Raw genomic sequence first — 25,528 nt, forward strand, 5'->3', positions numbered from 1 at the left:
CAGTGCACCTAATGTGTGTGTCAGCTTGGTGCAGCACTGACATGATATATGCATTAGACCACACATTGATAGCAAAGGCAAAGTTACTTGATTCTGACAGGACAAGAAAATTACCCACAAGCAGTAAAATGTAGGGTTGCCATGTGACTGTGTTCTGCTTCAAAACCATGTATCACATGGTGATAGCACAAGAATTAGGGGATTGTGAGAGCTGCTGGAAGTGAAAAGTCAGTTATCTAGTCCCTTTGCTTATATGTCTCAGGCATTAATATGCACATCTGCTTTAATCTCCCTTGTGTCCTGACGGGCTGCTGAGTTCTGCTTGGAATTTTTGTGTTTTTGTGCATTGTTTCTCACCACAGTCAGCCCAGTCACTACACACCTCGTGCATTGCCTTGTTTCCCTTGCAGCACCAATTCCCTTTGTTGGTAATGATCTGCTGCTCCTACCCCCACACACACCTTCTGGTTGCACTTCCTGCCCTGCTCTAAATCTACCTGCCAGACTAGGAGAGCTGAGGCACCCCAGGGGAAAAAGGGGCAACAGGCATTTTACTGCCAATGCCAGTAGTTTAGTTTCTCTTCAGAAAATGCAGACTTGTAATGGATTAAGACTGCAATACCTTGAAATCTTATTGATATTCTAATTAAAAATCTGCGGCATCCAATTCACCAACTCAGGGAAAATAAGGAAGAAGCAAATTATTATCTACAGGTAAAACAATATGGTTAAGGTAGTCACAATCTCAGTTGCATGTGTTTTGTTCCCTAAGAAAATTCTGGGTTTTTATTTAGTTAATGTGAGATACTGAAGGGTAAGTCATCGGTTAAAAGTCCTATATGTGTATTTCTGCCTTTACTGTGATTTGCATAAATGCCGACTGTGCTACCTGAAAGCGTTCCTGTTCTGATTTATGGGTGTGTTTGTATTGCTCATATCATAAATCTTCTTCTCTAGGACACTTCTGTTCTGGTATTTATTGACCAAAGACAATTTGCTTTAAGAATGTTTTGAGATCTTGCCAGATATGCACTAGGGGATATTTGAGAAAATATTCAGTACTCAAGTGAATGAATCTAGGCAAGCGTATGATCTCACTACCCAGACAAACATTTTGCCATAATATTTTAGTACCCTATTTTATTAAGAGAAACCTATGTTTCTATATGCATCTATTTATCGTAGAGTCAATTCATTTAGGCCAAATCAAAATAAGTGCTGGAAGAAGATAATTTAGGCTAGCAGCCTCAGGCTGGTGATTATGGCTCAGCGAACAAATCTTTAGGGTCAGATATTCTTTCACTGAATCTAGCTTAAGCTTGAGTACTGCCCTGTATTGAAACAAAATTCCCAAACATGCCCTCTGTTACCTATTTCTACGAATTTTTCTTTGAGGAGAGAATTCTTTGTTACTAATATTTTTTATCATTTCTGAAAATACGTTGAAATCTTTGATTGAAAGGAACATTTTGCACTACTGGAAGATGTGCTTCTTCACTGTAAGAGGTAGACACTAACAGACTTTATGAAAAGTGGGAGAAATATGTTCATGAGAAACTGAGGCACAAGGAGATGAAGGAGTGTTTGTGTAAGGCAAAATCAGTTTTGCAGTATCTGGTGGCTTAATGGTACATTTTTTGGTGCTCATGCCATAACATAGCCTTTGTATGATGTTCCCACCTGAAACTGCAGTGTTAGGAACACAGAGTCACCCTCTTCAGGGCTTTACATGGCTTTATTTAAGTCAACCTTTCCCCTGGGATTAGGCACACTTCCTTAGAAGGGAAGAGGGAGAGAACAGGGATTCCCCACATTGTTTTCTTTCCCTGGCTGGCTATTCCTGTGCAAGACAGGGTCACAGCACTCACACTTCAGCTGGGAGATGCTGCCATCTTTGGAGAATCTCTGTATGCCTGCTGCTCCTGACTTGGAAGCTGTTGTGGGAGTCTTCAGTCCCTCCTTCCAAATCAGTTTCACTTTACAAGAAACATCTAGAGAGTCATTTGGCCAAAGAGGGAAAGCAAGACTGAGCATGAATCTCTACCCTACAAGTCAGGGCACTCACTTGGAAGGAAGGGTACCTGGGCTCCAGTCTCAATGTGTTTACATGATTTATATTAAACAGCCATTGGATAAGATACTTAAATAGTTATTAGGACAGGGATAGCAGCCTGGGTCTGTGCCCTTCCCTTCCAGGTGAGGGCCCCAAACCGCCAGAGTCATGCTCGGTCTTGCTATCTCCCTATCTCTTTCTAATGAATCTGCAATTATTTGATGCAAAGTGGAACAGCTTCCGCAGCAAAGATGGGAAGAGCACCTCTCCCTTTGCCCTGGTTTTAGTGAGGAGGGAATCAAAGGCTCTCAGGCAGAGCAGGAAACCCCACTAAATTCTCCTGGTCCCAAGCTATGGGTTCACTGTGGGACTGGTGGCTCTGCTCTTCTGGCGGCTGTGCACACTCTGAGGTCATCTGGCAGATTGAGCCCCTGAGGGGACCACACATGAACTAGTGCCTCATCTGTAGATCCCCAGCCAGACAGACTTAAATTAGGCACTGAGCTGCCTGGGACTAAGACTCTTGGTGGCATGCCCAGACCTAGAGGCGCTAGGGGATCTTCTCATCCCAACAAGAGAAACACTGGGGAGGTGGCAGGTGAGTGGAGGCTGGAAAGTTGTTCTCACAGGACTCAAAATCTCTCTGTCCTCGCCTGAATCTAGCCCTGGGTCACCTGCCAAAGACCACCCAGAGAAGCTGGGGAGGAGCAAGCCCTGAGCAGCCATCTCCTGAGGTGCAGCCAGGCACCTCTTTGCTCTTATGCGCTCCTATGCAATTTCTCAAGGAAGAAAATAATCTGCAGCGAGGGTGGACGAGGCAGACTGTTCATCACCCAGCAAGATCACAGCTAACAGCCACTGCCATTTCCAGTGGATACATGTAATTAGCAACCATTCAGTAAGCAGTCCTAAATGAAAATCACAAATAGAGCTAGTGAGCTCCTAGTGGAAAGATTTAGTTATCTTTCCAAAGGAAAAAAATATGTCTCTGTGTAACCTTTCAACCCTTCTTCTCTTTCCTCCTCTTACTCTTACACTGGATAATTATTTATTTTGTAGCTTAATTAGCTAATTATGCATGTGTTATGATGCTTTTAAGCACAAAGTCAGTTTGTTTAGCTGCTGGTGGCATGTGGCTTTTGTTCAGCATCTGCGATGTCAGTTTACAACATAATCATCTTTACTTGCAGTGGTCTGAGGTGATGCAGTCTTTTCCTGATGGTAATATTTTAATTATCAGAGTAAAGTTTGAAAAAGGGCAGTGATTAACAGGGAGCTTTTTCATGTGGGTAGAGGCTAAGTGATAAATTTGTGCAGGCTCTCAGCTGCCTATCTGTGAGGCAAAGTTGTGTGGCTCCCCTTTAGAAGAAGATCCTTTGAGGCTTTACATAGGGTGTACTAAAAGCTATTAAGAATTGACCAAATCCATCCAGGGGTTTCTTTCCTGGTTATCACTGTGTTTTCAGAAACATAAGGGACTTGAACAGGATCCCCATTCCATCAGTTCAACAGTGAAAGCATCTAGGTAGAACTGGTGCTTAGGAAGAAAATGCAAAGCGGGGTATATTGCAGGGAGCTGAGACAGGTTATCTTGCTGCCTGCTACAGCTTCACACAACAGCATAAGTTCCAGCTGCCTGCTCGCAAGCAGCTCTCTGTACATGCAGGCCATGTGTAAAAGGTCATTTCAAGAGTTAGCAGCTTAGTTTCTTATCAAATGCCCAGCCATGAAAGCAACTACAGCATGTATCAGTGGTTCACCCCCACAGCTGTCCAGTTCTCTTGTTTGTTCGATTCAGAGATAACCAGCATGGTGCACTATGCCAGCTCTAAACCCTGACAAATGTCTTCTGTTTGCATTTGGTTGTCAGACATAATGTATGCAGCCACAACCTGCAGTACCATTTATTCCTCCTTCTACTGGAAAGTTGAGTGAGGCTCTTAGGCTCATTTCCCCAGTGGTAAACCCTAGCTATTTCAGTTAGGAAACTAGTCTCCCTCAATTCCTTATCTAGTCAGCTGAGCTGCTCAAGAGGACTATTCAGAACATGTGAATTAGTTTCTCCTGAGAATTACACTTTAAAGAGCCTGTCTCGAGCAGAAACAGTACAGCTATTAGTTTACAGTACTCAGTGCTTGAAAGCCCTTTCATATTCACAAATTAATACTCTACACATTACTATATGTTCATATATTAAGAAATAAACTTTCCCCTGATTTTATTAAGTTGTCCATCAAAAACTGTGCCTGGTACCTGATGATTGCAGAAAGAAAAAGGTATAGCCTTGAGTAAATCCCTGAGAAACCATAACATGTACAACAGTTCCTACATCAGCTTTGAGACTGAAATGTTGCTCTATGTTTTTAAGCTCACTGACAGTTTTATGATTTAAAGGCATTTTTTCTATCTCTTTCCCACCCTCCCATTCACGTATTCTTCACGGTGGTTCCTGTGCAACAACACTCAGTAATAATTCCTTCCCCTAAGGGATCAAGGAAGGAAATTCGACAAGTCACTGCCTCTCCCCTTACTTTTTTTCCTGGTTTTTCTTTTTTTTCTTTTTCTTTTTTTTGTTTGTTTTTGGTTTTGTGGTGGTTTTTTTTTTGTTTTTTTTTTTGTTTTTTTTTTTTTTTTTTTTTGTTTGGATGGTGTATGAAATGGGCTGGAATGCAAATGGAAGATATTTGGCAGGTTGACATTTGTCTGGAAAGCTAGGCACCAAGCCAGAAGCATGGAGCAAGCTGGAATGGGTTTACATAAAGTGGGAGCAATAGTGCCAGAGCACACCAATACATTTTCCACTGAGACTCATACACAGCCCACTCAATACTTCATTAAGGGTGAAATCCAGCACTATTTGAAGAGCCATAGGAAAGACCCTGTGCACCAATTAAGTTCTTGAGGCCTCTGCACTGGTCTGAATTCTACCCAAAAGAAGAATTGTTCACTGAGGAAAAGATGTTATTACCCAAATTACAGTCTGCTCTTGTGAGGAAGAGAGACTGTGCTGGCATATGGTTGGAAGAAACACAACCCTTCTATACAATCCTTCATATATGATTCCTTGAAGAATATTCAATGCAAACAGACTGTTGCCCATCCATTAATAAATCTTACAAGGTGGAAGAGTCCAGGCAACCAAAAACGCAGAGTATTTCCAGGAAGAACCCTAGAATCAGATATTTCTTTATATGGGAATACAGGAGTCACTTCTACTCTGCAGGGATGTTGCAGAGCACCCAGGGCTGGCTGTGATGAGGTGGCTCAGAGCAGCATCCCAGGGTCTGTTTTACAAACAGATATTAGTTTTTATGAACCTCTTTCTGCATGAATACAGGATGAACACAAGGGTGGCAGGCACAATACAGCATTTACCACAGATAAGAAGTGACTGCTAACACTTCAGTAGGCTGCAATACAGATTTTGCAAAAGAAGAAGTTTGCCTAAGTTATTCCCTTATTTATATCTATATGACAGGTAAGAACTTAGTGGCTCTCTACTGCAGTAGGAAGTTAGTCTTAGATGGAGGATATCTTTCTATTAACAAGGTCAACACCATTATTTCATATGGGTTGCATGAACATTCATTTGTTTGCATGCAGTGCAAGGAACACTGAATATTTTAATTTCTAAACAATGGGGTGGCATAATGTCAAAGAGACACAGAGAGACAGGGGGAGCATGGGGAATTCTTGTAAAAGCCCCAGAGCCTTTTCACAGCAAACCAGAGATAATGCAAGCTAATGGTTTCTCTAATACGAACCAGGATAAGGTCAGTTTAAGACTAATTTTTAGCTTCCATCAAAGGGCATCTGCTCCATAAATAAATCTCTTACATAGTGCATTAGATTGAAATGTAGGGTTGAATAGCAAATGGTAGAAATATGTTTTTTTTAATTAAATACCTCTTCATACTTACATAGATATACCAAAGAGGATGAGTACAGGGACTTACCAAACAATTTGTGAGTTCAACCCATCAATTGAATACTAGCCCCTTGATGCACATGTTTAACTCCCATTAGTGCCATTGGGAGCAACAAGACTGCACCAATGGAGAGAATTGACCTCATAGTCTTTACACAAATGCATACACTTTCCATTGAAACAAAGGTGTTTTTAAGAATGTGGGGTTAAGAAAAATACAGTCTGCACAATGAAAGTGAATCAAATGTTTACATTATATAATTGCTTTTACTGTCTATGACAAGGAAAATTAGCTCTGTTAAGTGCCAGTTCTAAAACGCATATTTGAATATACTTGATGAGCATAAGATCCCTGCACACCTAAGTCTAGATTGATAAAAAAAATCACATATGCAATTGAGCTAAATTTTTTTTCCTTCCTCCTGCAGTTTCTGTCATGAACCTGTGAGTTGAGGTGATAATTCCATAATTTGCAGAAGTGTCAAACGAAAGAAAATATTCTCTAGCATGTGGGCGTGGTGCATCCAGCAAGAGAAGTATTAGAGAAGGTAATAGAAATGGTCTTGCTCCAGGCCAGCATTGTGTAGTCCTCAGTCAAGACTTTGGATTTCAAGGTCAGAAAGGGCTATTGTGATAATTTGTCGGAATCTGTGGGTATTGATGATTCTGAGGTTGTAAAACATCTCTGTCTTTCTGCCCCGTTGCCAAAGAAGAAGCCATAATTTGTCTGTGCTGGTTTCAAGGTTGTTTATTCTGTTTATCTCTGACATGTTCTGCTGCCCTGCCGCAGGTCTGTCCTGCAGGGCAGCGTGTGGGGCTCTGCCCCTCAGTGGGATGTTACAAACATTATATACCAGAAACTACCTGTGCTATATTTACAATAATGTGCCAATATCTGTCATCTGTGTTGAACAGTGTGTCCCCAGCCTAAACCAACAGAAAAATGCCAACACTACAGTGAAACATGGAGGGCATGAAGAAGAAGAAAAAGCACAAGACACACCCAATTTCCTCCATCTTGTCCCCTTTGAACCCCTTATCTATAATCCTAAAATTTTACTTTTGCACCCATGCCACACATAATTATTACTCATATTAAACACTCAGAGCTTGTAATTCATCCTGTAAGATAGAAAACTCTTTTCCATGGACAGAGATCAGAGACAGTGTCTCTCGGGGCTTTGTACAGGGGGGTTCCTGACCCCCTGCCAGGATCCGAGGCCTTCCAGGGCAGCCAGAGGGAAGCTCTGGATTCCCACAATCATCTAGCATACATAAAAGAACTGAGGTTTTCCCAAATTAAATGCTAAAAAAATGAAAACAGAAAAACTTTCTTGGATGGAGAATTCACAACACATCATAATTACAGTCCTTACCAAAACAACAAACAAACAACTATTCTGTCAAGATGTGTACCACTGAAAATGAATATGCTTGGGTTTAAGCATTATATTTTATTATAACCTGGTCTGCATAACTTACGAACTCTCAGCACAAGAACTGAATGGGACTTTTTTCATGATTGTCCAGACAAAAGCAGGGGAAGAGAGAGGACATTCCTTTGAAAGGTGGAACAGCCACATTACATCCCAATTTTGCCCAAACTGGGTCCACTGGGGACTGGAGTAGCATCCAGTCTGCTACCCATTGTAATTGTGTCAGTTGATAATGCACTCCCTAGAGCCAGCTTGAAGCTTTTCTACATGGATGGCCATGGAGATCGCATAAAAATCCTGGACAATGGTAGAATTGCACTCTCCATCAGGAAGTGAAGCTGAGGAGGTGGAGTCATGAGCTCTTCAGTAGCTTCAGTCCCAAGGTTATGTTTTGCAGTTATGCAGTGGCTTGTTTTCTAGGTCTGCCTACGAACACTGGCAAAAAATTGTGCAAATTGCAAACAATGAGTGGGAGAAGTGTATGTACATCCTACTGTATTTTCTTCACAGGTTTTAGCTGTGCCTGTTTCCTCTATGATGTTTTGTGAAAGCTTTCTCCAAGGTGACACAACCTGAATATTATTTGTAGTTTTATTTGTAGTGTATTACCTGAGAAAGTAACAAAATGGGGACAAAAATTATAATGAAATCTAACAGGTCCCAAGACATCAGGAAACTGTATAATTGTTTTAAATCAGAATGGAAGCTGGGACAGAGATCTTTCAAATTTGGGTGGCTCACAGAGAAAAACACTGATTTGTGCCAGCTATGGAAATGCATTGCCCTCAGTGGGATCACAAAAATATGTGTAGAGAGACACAATCCCTGGACGGCTTATTTAAGCAGATGGCTTCATTTTGGGGGTGTACTGTTTGCCTAGCACATCATAACTCTAGCAAAAGAGATTTGTATCACTTTTCTTATCGAGTTATGACCTGTATTTTCAAATGTGGGTGCTTACAGTTAGCAGTTAAATAAGTGCCCTGATTTCCAAAGCCATAGAAGAGGCATAAGGATGCCTCTTTGTTTTCTTTTTTAGTTTGTTTGGTTTTGGTTTTTGTTTGTTTAGATTTTTTGTTTTGAATGCTTAAGATGTCACTCAATCCTATAGAGATTTATGAATTATCAGGGATCTCGAACATCACTTTCTTGACCAAAACAATCACTGGAGTTCCATGTTTAGAGATATTGTTAGAAGCAGGGAAATGGGATAAATTCACCACACAGTTAGGTTCATTTGGCAGCAATGATCTAATATGCAGGTAGAAAAAGGATTGCTATATGTTCCCAAGCACCTTTGCAGAGTCTACACTGTTTTAACTCCATCTTAATTTATGTCTCCTAACTTTAATAGATGTTCAAATCTTATGGTCCTAGAATATAGAACAATACCCTGAGAATTCAAATTTATCAAAATTAGCTCAGTTTTGACCAGTAAATTGGACCAGATGACCTCCAGACATTCCTTCCAACCAACATTATTCTGTGATTCAAGTTAAACCTTGTGTAGTTTGATTATGAAGATGATTTGGGGGAAGTCAGAAATGTTGGCTAAATGATGGCAACTCCTGAGCTACCAAGAAATTTAGAAAACCCCAAAGAGGCTTTTAATTTTGTAAAGCAAAGAGAAGCAACAAAAAGGACACTCAATATTACCAGATAATTATTTTAAAAAATAGGTCAATACTATAGATGGTGGTGGATAGGAAGAGAAGTCTAGAACAACCTTCCAAGTCACTGCAGTCAAAGAGGCATAGTAAATTGTTCAGGGTGAGATGGGTTGACCTTGGCTGGATTCTAGGTTCCCAACAAACTGCTCTATTACTTCCCCTTCTCATCTGGAAAAGGGACAGAAACTATTATGGGAAAAACTCGTAAATTGAGATAAGGCACGTTAGTAAAGTAAAAGTACTGGTTTTGCTTCCACAAAGAATGAAACAAAGATTTTATTCTCTTTTTCCCATCAGCATGTGATGTCCGGCCACTTGCCAGGCAGCAGGGCTGCAGCACATGTGTTTAGATTTCCCACTCTCAGTCTACTGGCAGAGATGGGGGTTGAAATGTTGGAGACAGAGCATTGAAGCTGCTGGAGCACTCCTCAGCAGTAGCCAAAACACTCATGTTGATCACTTTTCCAGCTACAAATGCAAATCACAGCATTTGAGGGCTGCTATGGGGAAAAATAATTGTATCTGTCTCAGCCAGACCCAATACACAGGGCAAAACATAATAAGGCACAATGAGATGAACTTCACGGGTATTATTGGTATCAGAGCCCTTAGGGTAAAACCTCACTACTGAGATGATTACCCTGGTCAGAAACCAGATTGAAAAAAACTCCTGAAAAAAGAAAAGCAGTAAGGAGTAAGTAGCTCTCCATGGAAGTTCAAGAAAGTAAAGTATTCTCCACAGAAGTCTTCAGCGCTATTTTAGCTGAGAAACACCTGTTCTGAAACACAAACCTCCCAGTAGGAGAAACAAAGCTGTCAAGTTCTTCTGGATGAGATCAGTGCAGTGTGAGCCTGGTGATCAGAGGGGCTCTCTCTTCTCTTATCCAGAAAGGATGTGGCAATTCAGATTATAAAAAAGATACAGAATCAGAATTAAAGCAGGAACCTGGGAAGGGATATTTGCAATGTGTTCATTGCTCCATATGATCCCATGAATTTCAAACTCCCTGCCACATATTTTACACTACTTAATGTGACATCTTTCATTAATGGAAGGCCAAGTCTCATTCATTTTGCTCATGTGACTTAGCAGGAACTGTTCTATTTATTGATGCATGAAAAGTTGGGCCTCATAAATTACCAGAGAAGAAATCAACAGGTCTGCATTTGGCTTTCTGCAGCCTGCTCTAGGATTACACCAGCTTGAAAACTGAGAGTCACTAGTCACAAGGAAGGTGACTTTTCGTAGTCGCATTCCCTCAGAAAGAAAAAATAAAATGTTTTCCTTCGAAAAAAACTCCAAATACACGAATCCATGATGAGTGCTAGAATTTCTATAGACACCTGTTAAGTATTTGACAATTTATGCTAATGAGCTATGTCATCTCTATGTAAGTATGACATGTATTTTATTTTTTTATATAATTTTATTCCATGAAACATCAATATGGTATTGGTGAAGGTTTTTCCAGAGAATCGTATGACCATTAAAACATTACAGATCAAGCTTATACTGTTGAAAGATATGAATTCAACCTTACATTAACCTAGAGCTTTTACCAATTCATACCAATTCCAAAGCCATGGCAGGAATTAGACAGATGTAACCTGACTCCTCTTTACTTAGATTTCCATGGAAACCACTTTTCATTACTCAACCAGGTCCCAGAATCACTTTTTTTCCCAAAGATACCAAGGTCAAATCACAATAAATGTTTAATCATCAGTAATGATTTTTTTTTAATAAAAACCACAATACTCCTACTAGTTAAAAAAGCAAGCGAGTGAGATATTGACTAATATGAATTTATGACCATTTAATATCTCCAGATCTAATAAAATAACAATAATTTTTGTTAAACAATATTATGTATGCTAAGTACAATCACTGATCCAGTCCATGTAGAGACAGTGGACGTCACAATTATTTCTATATCCAAGTATATTTGAAATTTAAACTCAAAAGAATTGGCAATATTAAGCATGCATAATCAAGGTTTAAATGTAACAGATATAAGTGTTGGAAGCATATTTTTATTCTCCCAGCACTTCCATAATATTCTTAAATAAATATTTTCTAGATATATCTGTTTGGTGGCACAATGCTGATGAATAAAGTTCTGGACACATTTAATTTACAGGCACATTTTTGCTATGGTTAAATACTCCTCTTAAAAAATACTAGTACAATAAGGATTATTGAATTCAACATCTTTTTTTTTTTTTTTTTTTTTTTTTTGTCCTGGTTCAAAACCTGCTGAGATTTGTCTTCAAAAATAAGTAACTCAGTGACAAATCTAAATATGCTTGGTCTGTTCTTTTCTGAAGAATCACTTAGAAGTTCAATTAAACATACTGCAATCAAAGAGAGATGTCAACTCTCTTCAAGGACTTGAAGTGAGGAATTTTGTTAGCATGTTTTTCTTCTTACTAAGATTGTAGCTTTCAGAGGCATTGATTTAAAATGAGAGTTTTTGTTTGCCAAATTTAAAAAAAATTGCATCAGGGAAGAGAAGGATTCTCAATGGGTGTAAATTAGCAAAGTTGATTTAAAGTTGATGGAGGAATATTCATTTATATAAACTGTCATTCTGACACAAGCTGTATATATTTTAACTGGGAAACCTTCACAATTTTACAAATTATTCCATTTTATATCTTATGTTTCTCATGATTAACAGAGTTGTCTCATATAATAGATGCTGCTGTTTTTCTTGTTGAAGAATATATTGGTTAAAAGCATCACAAGGAAAAACAATATCTTGATATAAAGGAATTCACTTTATTTTCTTAATGGCTATTACAGAATTCAGCAGCAATAAGGTATTTTGAGACTTCATTGTCCAAATAATATTAATATGCAGAGGTGGGAAATGAACATCAAGTTATTCAAAATCAACACTGTCCAGGCAGAAACTTGCATCTCAGAAAATAAATTACTTGTAAAACTAAATGTCTATGTGAAATATTAAAGTTTAGAACCATTCCGTATGACCCATTTTAAATACAGTCACCCAACTTATGCTGCTTCTTCTCCAACCATATCTGAAAGTGAGCAGGCACACTGCATCAATCAAAAGGAAACTGCAGTGAGAAAAATAATCCCCCATCAAAGCAAAATATATAAATACATAAATAAAGACAGTGTTACATAAAATATCAGCAGTACTGAGAAGTATTTAAATGAGTGTTTAAAAACTTAGGGGTATTTTTTTCTTCCTCCTTCTGCCTCTCCCAATTCCCTCTCCAGCCTGGGCTTGTTTTATTTGGTGCTTAAATAGTCTGGTATATTAGGCAAATATTTATGAACTTGACTTTAACCAAAATCCTGTTCACAGCTGCACCTGAGAATTACTCCAGCCTTGGATTGGAGCAACTCTTGGGGATCAGCAAATTGTTTGCACAGCCACGGACAGGGAATTAAAAATCTTGTTGAATCAGGATTAGCAGTCTGCATGAGGAGGAGGAGGAGGAGAGCTCATTTCCATAAGCTCTTCATCTCCCAGGCTGCTTCTCAACTCTCTGTGGCCGGCAGACATGTGTGACCCAAAAATGGGAAAAAAAAAAAACAAGTGTATGATTGAGAGAGAAAAAATGAAAATGAAGAAAGAAGGGGCTTTTGCAATGACTACAACTTTGTCTTTTGTGCTGGGCAGGGTCTGAGCCACCTTTCTGACCTTTCAGATAGACTCAAATGATTTCCCACAACTGGAAGTACGTAACAGTGTCAAGACAGATTCCGACAGTACAGCTGAACCTTTGTTCCTGCCCCAAGCAGTGTTGCCAAGCAGGTTAAACTTTGTGGGGCCCTGGTTTTTTTCTATGTTCTGATTAATGGTAGAAGAGCTGTGTCTGCTGTGTGAAGTCCCACATCTCACATCTGTTGAGTCACCTACCTACCTAAGCCTCGCAAGGTCTGGGCAAGAGCATGCTCTCTGATCAATAGGGGCCCTTAGCTGCTTGCTATTTGCATGGGCATCAACAGCATTTAAATCCAAACCAAAATACACCACTGTGGCATGTATGGGTGTCTTTCATACAAGATGAATGAATAAAGCTGGCTAAGTTAACAAACTATTCAATGACAGTTGCCCTGAATTTGTAGAGAGCTAGCAGTGTAATCATATGAACTCCATTTCCTCATTAAGAACAGGAGCATGAGGTCTTTTACTCAGTAGAGTAAAATACATATTCCCACAACTGTCAGGAGATATATTCAGTAAAACCTGAGGCTGGGATGGCTATAGAGTCTCTATCACCTACTCAAATTTCTTCATGACCGCTGCCAATACTTTCTCTCCTGACTATAACCTGGATGGTTGAAGGGTACCAAGTTTATTTTGAAACAAATCAAACCACAGGCAGATGAAAATGTACATATTTAAAATGTATATTTGAATATTTTAATATATTTGAATTCTATTGATTATGAAAATAAAAAGAAGTACAAGGTAACAAAAATAGGCTTTGCAAAATCCAACTCAAAATTACTGTGGACATGTGTGTAAAGCCAGACAAAAGCAAATTATGTTTTCCACAACTAGATTTTTCTTGTGCTTATACTTGCTATCCCAGAAGAGCCAACTTAACAACTCCTTCAGCATTAATTGGCAGCTATATAGCTAAATCTCTGCTATGCTCTGTGGACCAGACTATGTCCTTCTCTGTGACAGCTCACCCCATTGATGGATTTTCTAACAACTGCAATTGTAGAATCAAGAGTAGAAATCAATTTCTGACGAGCTCAAAAGAAGAAAATCACACATACCCCAGTCATGTGATCACGCCAATCAACTATCCTTTTATAAGCTGCATTAGAAACTTTACCTAGTGTTTGAACAGCTCAGGTTTATTGACTTTGTCAGTTTCATTTTTATTCACTGGACTAGCTTGAAATTTTTGAATTAAAAATGTGTGCAAATTTGGCCCATTTTCAAAACTTGATTTGTTTCAACACTGCTAAAGCCCATTAATGTACTTACGATTTGACAGACAACTTTTCTCTTTTTTTTTTTTTTCTAATTGAAATTCTTTCTTTCCTCTTTCCTGTCCCATAGAAACTGCTTTTTCATGTCCCTAAAGTGCTCATTTGAAGTGATCTTTTCCATCACACTTCCTCTTCTGCTGCCAACACTTACACATTTGAAGTCCATCTCGGTTATGACTATATATCATTTTAAGCACTTCTGCAATCTTCTTGCTCCTAGACTGCTACGAAGGCTTAGAAAAGACCCTTAAAATCACTGAGGCAATCCTCATCACCTTTTAAATTGCAACTGCATGTCCATGCTGTCACACAGGTCACAAAGGCTGTGTTACACATACCTAGAATACTCCCACATTTGCTATCCTGGATCTGATGGCTTTTGCTGGTTGGAGACATTGAGAGCCCGGTCATCAGGTCTTTGCCCACAGGAGAGGGCCAACATGAAGGACACATCCCAGATATCCCCACCCAGGATGCTGCTGCCAGTCTTTCCACATTACATATTGCCCTTTCAACTGTTATATCTGCTGTACCCAAATCCAATAAGGGATCTTTAAAATTGGTGTCTTTCATTTCTTCAGTAGGAAATTCTTTGTTCTAGTTCTCTTTTACACTGTTCTGACCTTTTTGCATGTATCACTATAGTCATTCATTTGGTATAAAGTACCTGAATTACAGGACAGATTTTTGTAACTCCTCTTTTTTTGTACTTTGCTTGACGTCCCAAATCTCTGATTTCCTTCTGAAATCTCAACTCTTCAATTCTACTAACCAACAACAGGCAAGGTTCCCCAGCATCACCTCCACCACAGCACCCCTTCAGTGTGGCCTTCCCAGCAAGAAGTAGAAATTGCCTCTCCCTCCTCACTCACTGCAGAGAAACCTGTTTCAAGCTTTGGTTTGCCTGAAATGGTTTTTGCTGCTCAGGAAATATCCCTCCTCTATTGCAGCTGTTCCTTCAGCCACAGCAGCCACACAGCAGAGTAGCTGAGATTCAGAGTCTGTCAGTGAGTGCACTGAACCCTAACAGCTGATAAATCCAAAAGTTTTTCATGCAGTCCATATTGTTTTCTTGGCGGTAGCACCAAGGTGACAAGGACATTGCCCACAGTGATACCAAAAATAGATAAATTGATACGTACTAGAGTGGGCTACAGATCTTCAGTATGTTTTTGCAGATTTTTTTTTTTTTTTGCTTTTGTTGTCTTTAGGACTGGTGCAGTGGCACATTACATTAGTGCAAACTGGTGCTGATGCTCAGAGGCTGTGCCCACTCTGTCAGTATTCAAAATATTACCACAATCTGCAAGTAAGCAATAAGATATGACAAGGAGTGTGATACTGTAACATAACAATGTACCTCAAGGGACACCTGTGAGGGAGGAGGTGAAACTGAGTGTATTCAAATGCCCAAGGTGTGATTTTTATCTCAAACCATAACGTAATAAGATGTGAAAATAAAAAGGCACAGAGCTGAAGTAAACCATGTCTTTTTTAGAATGTCAGCCTGCTTATGTGGTATGCTGTAAAAATTCTTGTGTGATTTCCTGCCTTCTAAATAGAATACTTAAAGAATTATCTGAGATAATTTACATTAGTGTGTTTCTTTTTAAAAAATCAATTAGCCATGGTATGTCACCATTCCTTATGTGGATTGTGCTTCAAGAATCCCTTATGCATCCAATATTTTTTTGCCAATGTATAAAAAACCTCAACATGAGAGAAATTGGCTCAATCCTTGTTTAAATATCAGGGATTTAGAAGCACCAGAAGAAAAATGCAATACACAACTAGTTGTGTACTTTCATAACAAGTCCAGTCCTTTCTTGATGGTATTTTGCAAGTGTGTCACTAACACAGGTACTACACATGCCTCAAATCCTCCCATGTGATAAAAAAATTTAAATTCGCTTAAGCAGAAGTAAAATGCAGTAGCTTACATACTCCTTGAGGATAATTTCAAGGAAAACCATGCTCCATAATTTAAAGTTTTTGTGCACCTACCACACAAATCTGGGGCTCCTAGTTGACAGAAAATTGAATATGAGTCAGCAGTGCCCTGGCAGCCAGAAGGCCCAAATTTGTCCTGTGTGCATGGACAGCAGGGCCAGGGAGATTTTCCTGCTCTGCCCTGCACTGGGGTGGCCACACCTCAAATGCTGGGGGCAGTTTTGGGTACCACAATATAAGAAAGATAAAGATATTAGAGTCTGTCCCCATACTCTGGGATTCTGTGAAATCATAAATATAAAATAATTTTCAAATAAGGCACGATGAAAAGATGATGTCAGAAGACTTGAAAGCTGGGAAGCTCATAGTGACCTGTTACCAAGTAACCTCAGTTCTCAGTGATTTCAGTCTCAAAACAAACATCATGTTATTACATGGTCAGGTAACTAAGGATGGAATACCTTCAACAGCAGATGATAACTCTTGCTATCAGGCTCTTCTATCAAATCTCAGAAGCATTTATTTTCAAATTTTAATTCAAGAGTTCTCCATTTAATCCATTGCTATTTTAGAAAAAAATTGTATTATTCAACTTGAATGGACATCATCACAAATGTCTATTTTACCAATACAGCAAGCCTCAGTCTATGCACTCTCCAAAATATGCCATTGATTGTATTTCATGAAAATAGAAGAAAACTTTAATGCAAATACAGTCCAGTCAACAGCAAGAGATTTAATCTAATTGTTGCGTAGACGATAACTAATGCAGGTCTTATAATGATTATATGCAGTACTTATTGAAGCTTTGAGTTTCCACTGAGATGAAACATCTCAGCTCTAGAAATATGCTGTGTCTGTTACTAGCCATGCCTGAAACCATTTTTTAAGCATATATGCCCATGAATATTTCCCCTGAGCAATTAAGCCTTGTTCACTTCATTGGTAGGACTCAGAGGCAAAAAGTTTGAGATGGACTCTTGATTTGGAGCTGCTGTTATTTCTGCTTGCCTGTATTTAATGATGCTGGTCTATTTGAGATCAGTGGGAGAGGCTCCCTGTCCATATTTGTGGCACCCCCAAAATGTTCACAGGCATTGATCTCCTTGCTCTCTAGCCCAGGTAAGTCTCTGAGTACTTGTACAAAGCAAACAATTATTTCTGTGTTGTCTTCACCTTACAGGGACTCTGCTACCACAAGTTCAGCAGAGCAGGCATATGTTCTCCTCAGATGGGAGAACCATTTGGGAAAAAGCAGCCAGTTTGTACCTTAGAGCATGGCAACATTAAAGTCAGAAACAAAGTTGTGTTTCCTATAGAGTGTGCTATAGCAAATGTCAAAAGGAGAAATAATACAAAACTTTGGGCTATTTTTCTCCATTACAGGCCTTGTAGTAATTTTCACAGTACCATCCCCAGGGTTAATCCTGATTTCAAATGGGATAATTGCATTTTACCAACCTGAATTTCTGTTCTGGAGCTCAGTTGGATAGACTTTTTTTGCTGTCAGAATTTGAATGTTGTTTAGGGATGCAATCTTTTTTTAAAAAAAAAAAATTGTTCTGCTCTTCAGAGATTCGTAGTAATTCAGATACTGAAATGGTTAACATTAGAGCACTACATATAAATAAATAAAGGAATTTCAGGAGTGGTTGAAGTGATTCCTATACACATGCACACTCATGACCCTTCAAGATGAGATGCAGTATATGAGACACTGTGCTGTAAGACACGAAGATGTTATTATGCTTTGTATGGAGGATGCTATATAAAATATTAATGTCTTTCATTAAAATTACTCTTAATGTCAATATGTAGTGTGACTGTGCCATGATTTCTTACGTTAGTAGGTGCTTTACTAGAAGTTATAACTTTACACTATTCAACCACAATAGTCTCTGTAGTAAATGTATTGCCTGTTATCAACTTACTTATGCCCCATGAAAAACCATTGCTATGGTGATGAGAATTTTATGGTACAGTATTTGCCTAATTATAAAACTGTTCCCTAACAGAAGCGCTAATGTTATCTTCAACAGCAAAATCCATTTTCAAAATTAAAATATATGCAAATAATTGATCCATAACTCTCATCACAGTACTTTTATTGATAATTATTTCTGTGTATTAAAAATGTTCACGGCAAATGTAAAAATTATTGCAATGGGTGTTTAAGAGACCTTATTTTTACAACTCTAAGGCAATGTGTACCTTTTTTATTTGCTGATGGACTGTGTGCTGTTAAAGTGAAAACGTTACAATAGAAATAAAATTATTCTGATTGTCTATGAAGCATAATCTCATGCGAAAGAAAAAGATCTGGGTTCATTAAGCATTTATTTGTAAATAGCATCATCCCTTGAAAAATGACACATTTAGTTCTCTGACTTTATTACCAGTTCCATGAGGCTCAATGTTTTTCTTCAAATTATTGTGATTATTATACTCTGTCTGAGAATTTGACACCTGCTGTTTCAAAACTTGATCACAAATGTTGCAGAATATACATCAGATACTACATACGAGAGACAAAAGACTCAGACTACAATAATGTGGGAAGATAAAAAAAAACCAAAAACCAAAGCCGAAATTTTTCTTCCCCGTAAATAAAATCAATCAAACCAGTTATCAAGAATATGAAGAGAACATGTTAGGTGCATTTAAATTAGTATAATGAAATTTATAATGGAATGGTAAGAAGAAGATAAAAAAGATCCTACTAGCAGAAGATATAATTTTGGTTGAATCCCGTAACAAACTGTAGGAAAACAATACTAACAGGGATACAACTGACAGTAGGAGGGATAAGCACACAACACCAGAAATGCTTGAATTAAGAAGAATGGAACATCAATAGATAATAATGGGTAAGAACAATGTGTGTAATATTGTACTTTACTTTTCATTCATTATTTAAGTGGTAAAAAGACAGGGCACCTAATATAGTTTAATATCTACCGTGTTACAGTGAACATAATAGTGATGTTTAATCTGAAAGTCTCTATTTTTTATTCCTTTTCCTCTTAGTTTATTCTTCTTTTCCTTGTATTTATAAGTGGCTGGTTTAATAATTGTACTATTAACTTCGCATAGTATTTCTGAGATGCTTGATTGTAATAGAAGCTTCAATACATAAATCAAAATAATGGAAAGCATTGTATTGATGATTATTAAAATAACATCATCCATTAACAGCCTGTGCATCCTGTAGGTTAAGCAGTGTTTCAATTTGATAGAGCAATTAGATGTGATCTTAACTTTGAGCATGCACTGAAGTCTGTCTGCAATAACATAAATATTTAGGCATATGCTTCAACTGGAATAAAGTGCATATGTAGGGTTAAAGAGATGCTTTGCTGAGGCACAGATTCTAAAACTGTGAGCCTGATCCTTGATCTATTGAAGGCTTTCAACTCTGCTGGATGTTAGTTCTTTTATTATGTGTAAAGCTGTCCAGGGAGGATGAGATACTGACCCTAAAATGAATAACAGTACATTCAGCCAATGTTTTTGCTCATGTCTGCTTTGAATAGAGATGGAATAAAATTAATGTCCGAAATCTGCCTTACTCGAGAAAAGTAAAAAAGGTCAAAACTGGGGGGTCTGCACTTGGATATAATACCAGTTTCTGTCTTTTATCTAAAGGTTATTGATGTCAGATACAGGTAAGAGCTGATTCTAGACTACTTTGTTTTTTATTTACTTAGGGTATTTTGCAATGCATTGTATTTCTGCAGCACAAAACTGGTGCTTGCATAATTTCTTTGGGAAAACAAAAACAGAAAGGAACTCCTGTGTAATCAAGTTCAGTTTATGGCTAATGGAGGCAACTAGGTCATATAGTTCTGAATAAATTTATCAAGATCTTTGTTTAAACCCATTAGATTTTTTTTTTACCCTTCATTGCTCATATCTGAAAACTGTTCCAGAACTTCAGTCCTCTGTTAGTTATAAATCTTCTCTTTCTGTCCTAGATGTGTTTACAACCAATTTATACCCATTTGATCTTATGCCAACATTGTCTTAGATTTTAACCCCTCTCTAGTAGAAGAAACATAATAAAATTTTAAAGGAGAAAAGGGAATTACGTTGTTAAAAATCTGTAATGTTGACACTGTTAAAATATAGAAAATAGAACATACTCTCACATTCTGATTTTGGGGTACTTTTATTCACTTTCAGAAGTCACTGTCAAAATCTAAAACAAACAGTTTGCTTTTTCTTTTGAAAAATACATAAGTGTGGACATAAACGTATAAGTGTAGACACTCCTAAACAACCAAACATCTATCCCTATAATTAATCACCCCTAAATAAAGAGGTAGCTGTGTTATCTTCTTTCTAGCCCTACTTATCAGTTATTTTGAAGGGACACTGGTCAAATCACTGGTCTCTGGGGCTAGCCCTTGTTTCTCACAGACAGAAGACTCAGGAAACTAGCTTCCAAAATAGTCAAGGTTTCTGGATTGTGCCAGTTTAAGATTATTTACACAAAAGCCATTGTTCTGAGGGTTTTTTCCCTATCATTGAAATAGGAATTTTCATGTAACAGAGTTTTCATGACAAAAAATGGGGAGTTGGGGTTTTTTTCAGGGGTTTTGGAGTTTTTTCTTGTTTTAAGAAAAGTTAAACTAATATCTTCTTTTCCTGCTTGGGTTAGGCACTGTATTATCCATTGGTCCTATTCCCAGATTGTGGAGCTCTTCTGTCATTAATAGCCTTGGCAGAATATTCACAGAATATAGGTACAGCACTGGGTAGAAGAGGAAATATTTTCCAAAAGATTTCTGCTTCTTCTTTTCAAAGAGACTGAACAGGCTACTTGCAGATGATCATCTGTCTTTTGATTACAAAAATGAACATATAAATATACATAAATATTATACATATATATAATATAAATACACGTACAGATAGAGATAATTTTCAATGCACTATTTATGCAGCAAAATCAGATTTTTGTTTAATACAGTGAACACACATAATGAGTTTTCAAGGTATTCAAAGGAATAGTATGGTAAATATTTCTTCTAATTGCAAATCCCATTTATAGGTTTTGATTTCAAATACATAAATCTTGTAGAAAAAATGAAAACTTGAAAGCAGAAATAAATATAAAGCCTTGAAAATTGTTAATATCAAAGGCAGAAAATTATTTTATATTTGAAGATCTGCATTTCACTAGTCCTTTTCCAAAATAAATAAGGTCAAGGAAAAAAATAACACCACATGGCAGCCTGAAATATTCACGAAGAACTTAGCCTTCCTGGACCACCAATACCATTGTTTCCTGAAAGTGAAGATTTTGTGTTGGAAATACTTGTATCCAGCTTTGTTGAAGAATATAGGAACATATAAATTTTATAAATGCTGAAAGGCCTTGATAGGACACTGTCAATCTTCAAGGATATCTTCAAGATAAATATGCTTACTACACTGAATTCTTCCCTTTCTTTTCAGGCTGATAATAAATCTTGTAAAGTAAGTTCTACAAGCATAGGAAAGGGTTTAAAAATATCCCATAAATAAGAAAAATTTAAAATGCTAGTGCCCAATCGTATTGATTTCACTTAGAGTTGAGGGCACTCAGCACCTTGCAGGAGGCTCTTGCAGCATCAGATGATCAGGCCCTTATGCAGAAGGAAATCTTTCATTGATTGCTCTTAACTATAAATGGTGTCATTTCAGAAGAGGCAGCTCAGAATGTCAAATGTGTGACACATTTTTAGGCCCACTCGCTGCAAACATTCATGCCCAGGGGAGCATGCACACAGGTGAGAAACTTGATGAGGTCTGCCAGGCACAGGGAGGCAGGAGCCACTCTCCCTTGGCTAGCCTAGGCAGAACCATGGCCAACAGATGGATTTTCTCCACTCCCTCATCATTTTCCTCTGTGAGCCTCTTTGAAGGCTCTGAACTGGGTGCAGAGATTTACTCCCTTACAAGTGTTCTCAGAAATATTTCCTCTCCCTCCCTTTCTAAGTCACTTCATATACTTTATTTCCTTTTAGTGAACTTTCCAATACGCCCAGCACCTGTCCCTTTAATATAGCACACTGGGTTCTTTCCCTCCATACTGTACATTATCCTCATTAACACATATCAGTCAAAAGCACTGTTAATTAAACTGGCAAGATGATTACACACGCCTCCATGTGCCCCCTCAGAGCATCCGCTTGCCAAGATTTTTTCCTCCCTCATCTAAAGTGGGTGGAGAAAGCCCTGAGTAAACCAGAATTTAATATTTAGAAAAAAGATCCCAATCCATTGTTTTCTTGGAGCGAAATGGCTTACACACTATCACCACTGTCCCAAATAAATAAATGCAACACTGACATCAGTCTGTAAAACTAACACATGCATATTTTATCCATACAGGCACTGCATATTATGATGTTTCCTTTCAAAGCTCCTCTCCAGGTAGAAGACTCAATATAATGGCATTGAAGTCTGGACTAATGAGGATGTCATAAAGAACTGATTAAAACTGAGCAAACCCAATAGGTTAAGGGGATTGGGGTGTTTAACTTTCTTTTTCCCTTTTTTTTTCTCTTTTTTCTTTTTTTTGTCTTTGTAAAAATCTGAATTATTTCCCACGTTTTCTATTCACTTCCACTTGTATGTGACATTTTCACAAGGAAATTCATTGGCTTCCAGCAAATATTTCCACAGCATTTCAAAAGTTATAACCATTTTTGCCACATTGCCACAAAACTCTTTAGAGAGTTTGCAATTCTGTAATGTGCTTTGGATCAAGCTCTCTTCAAGAATACTATTGGAATGACAGGGCTGGAGGGTACAGTAGTGGAGTATAAATAAAGGCAGGCAGTGGTGATCCCTGAAGCAAAGATAATGTGCTTTTCTAGTACACATACACAGGCTTGATCACTGCAACATAAGCCGTCCAAACTTTTCTCTAGCAGAATGCAGTTCTAAGAAGCTGCAAGAAAATACTGTCTTGCAAGGAAGGAGATGAATTTGCAGAAATCCATCATTAAGACAAAAGAAATATTTATTCCATAGCAGAACACGAGCACCTAAGCTCCTGAGAAGTGGGACTGGTATTCAGCTGACTGCTAATACCTTATTCTCTAGTACAAGAGATGTCCTCGAATCTGGAAGAGAAAAATATAGCGTAGATCAACAGCACTTTTGCAACCGATTTTTTTTCTCTTCCTGTACCAGAAGAGGCCAAGATTTTGAAAATTATTTTGAACTGGTGAAAAATTAAGGGAAAGAGAAGCATAAGTGAGAAAGATGGGATTTGCTCAAATTATTTTGAATTGTTTTGTTCAAAACTGTTGTTTGGAAGCTGAAAGTTGGCTTCACATGTAAATAAATACTGACAGCTGGAAAGTGGAAAAAAAAATTTCTTTTTAAAAAGGAAATTCACAAAAGCTTCCATGTTCAACAAATATTTCCTAGTTTGACTATTCCACAACTTCCAGTAGAAAAATTTGCAAAAATTCTTGACTTGTTGTATGGGACTTTGACACATGATTTAACAATATTAAACCTACCTTGACAGAAAGGAAGAAAGAAACTTCTTATGAAAGTTTTCAGGCTGACCATATAGAGGTAAGAATTCTCTTATTCTCTTTGAACTTCAGCCACATTTAGCTAAAGAGAACAAGACTCTCCTTGTGTGATGTAAAGCAATTTTCCCATCAAAAGTCCTTGCACATATAATTCAGAGGGGTAACATCTTACTTGCTGTTTCAAGCGCTAACATAAATATGTCTGTATCATGATAGAAGAACAGCAACATTTAATAAGCAATTATTAATTTAAAATGGGAAATGGTTATTAAAATTAACTTTAATGTACCATGCATTATTAAAATTTTATTACTAATTTGTTTTTCTTCTAAAAATGAATTCTGATCACTTAATTTTGAAAATTTTTTTGCTACCTATGTTCCATGCTCTGGAATTTCAGTAGTCCAGTTTAGAGAAAAGAGGAGAAGAACACTAGGTGCCCACAAAAATATACATGCACACTCATACACAGGTATTGAAAGGCCTCATCATATACAAAGAAGATAATCAAAAACCTCTGACCCAGACAGATTATAGCTTTGGTCCAGGACAAAATTTATAGCTTGTTTTTTTCTGCTGCTTGTAATTGAGATGCCTGACTCAAAGGCTCTTTTGTACTGGGCACACCTTCCCAAAGTGACCTTGGCTATTTTTGGAGTGGATGCAGAGTTTGCCAACTATCCCTTCCAGTACTGTCCTTGAAGTTCCAGACTTGACACTTGCAGCCTATTTGCAAGCAGCATGCATGCACTGCAATCACTGCTGGACCAAATTCCACCCCCTTTGATGTCAAAAGTATTCAGACATTGATGGAAGTTAGCCTGATATTGCAGTTTAGTTAGTGCTGTCACTTGTTACAGACACTGGGCTAAAATTTACCACCTGAGCTTCCTTCTTCTCCTGTATGATCCCTCCACATCAGTTCTAAAATATTGAATGCTACATTTATTACTCAATGAAGCATTTTGGATCTCTAAAATTGGCAGGGAAGTGCATAGATGTCACTAGCTTCAGTTTTTATTACTTACTAGCAATGATGAAGATAACATTCTCCTTGGTAATTATGGAAAGCAATGTGCTAAAAATTTAAAGGCCTGTTTTGATCAAGCATCTTTGTACTATCTGGCTTGTACATAAGGGACCAACTGTGGCCCTGTATGACAAGTAAAAAACTCATCTCACCAAAGACAGCCTAAAGCTTAGAGAAATACTGATAGAAGTCACCCATCAGATAAAAGAAAAGTAGAGAGGGGCTAATTTAATCATCATAATTCCTCCTTAGGCTTAATGCGTGTGTTAACAGCCACCAGCGTAAGAAGGAGGTGACAGGACTCACATCATTGAGGAACATAAACTCATGCAAACAGGTGTAACTGTCTTTTTCATTACTCACTCTTATACCACACGTGCCAAATGGTCCTACAATGTTTTTTTGACTCATGCCAAAGAAATCCCACTGGTAGGGAAAGATTATGTTTGTTGTGGTTATGTTAGACCAGTCAGTGGTCTGGATTGTTGTCAATATACTGCTTCGGGACACATTGCATGAGTAGGAAAAACAAGCTAAAGGCCATAGTGATAGTCCATAGGAAGTAATGGAAGTAACAGGTTGAATATAAACATGGATCCCACTGAAAGTGATTTATAGTTGCCTAAAGTATGCTGCAAGAGATATAAGTTTTAGCCTGAGCAATTATCCTTCCCTCAAAATCTACTATAAATATGTTTACATGATGACAAAACCTCTTAATATTTCTGAATTACAGTTGGGAAAAAAAAGGGGAAAGGAAAATATAATAATCCAACCAAACAGGAATATTCCAATGACTTCCAAGGAAAGCACATTGAAAAGTAGTTTTGGAAACATGACAGAGTGATAGAAAAGGACTTCAGGCCTATAGGCCATATCTGCCATCTGTTAGATTTTCCAATTTTGCAGGGCTTGAAAAAGGCACTCGCCCACTTG

General features: G+C 38.0%; 1 long non-coding RNA gene across 1 annotated transcript in view; it reads left to right on the plus strand.

Moving 5' to 3' along the window:
* Positions 1 to 18,498: 18,498 nt before the first annotated feature.
* Positions 18,499 to 25,528, plus strand: part of LOC115495600 (uncharacterized) — a 107,619-nt gene continuing 100,589 nt past the window's right edge. The window contains exon 1 of the long non-coding RNA XR_003960902.4: positions 18,499 to 18,891. This is a non-coding gene — a long non-coding RNA (uncharacterized lncRNA). The remainder of the gene's footprint in view (positions 18,892 to 25,528) is intronic.

Source organism: Taeniopygia guttata, chromosome 5, assembly GCF_048771995.1.
Source record: "Taeniopygia guttata chromosome 5, bTaeGut7.mat, whole genome shotgun sequence".
Classification (NCBI taxonomy): Eukaryota; Metazoa; Chordata; class Aves; order Passeriformes; family Estrildidae; genus Taeniopygia; species Taeniopygia guttata.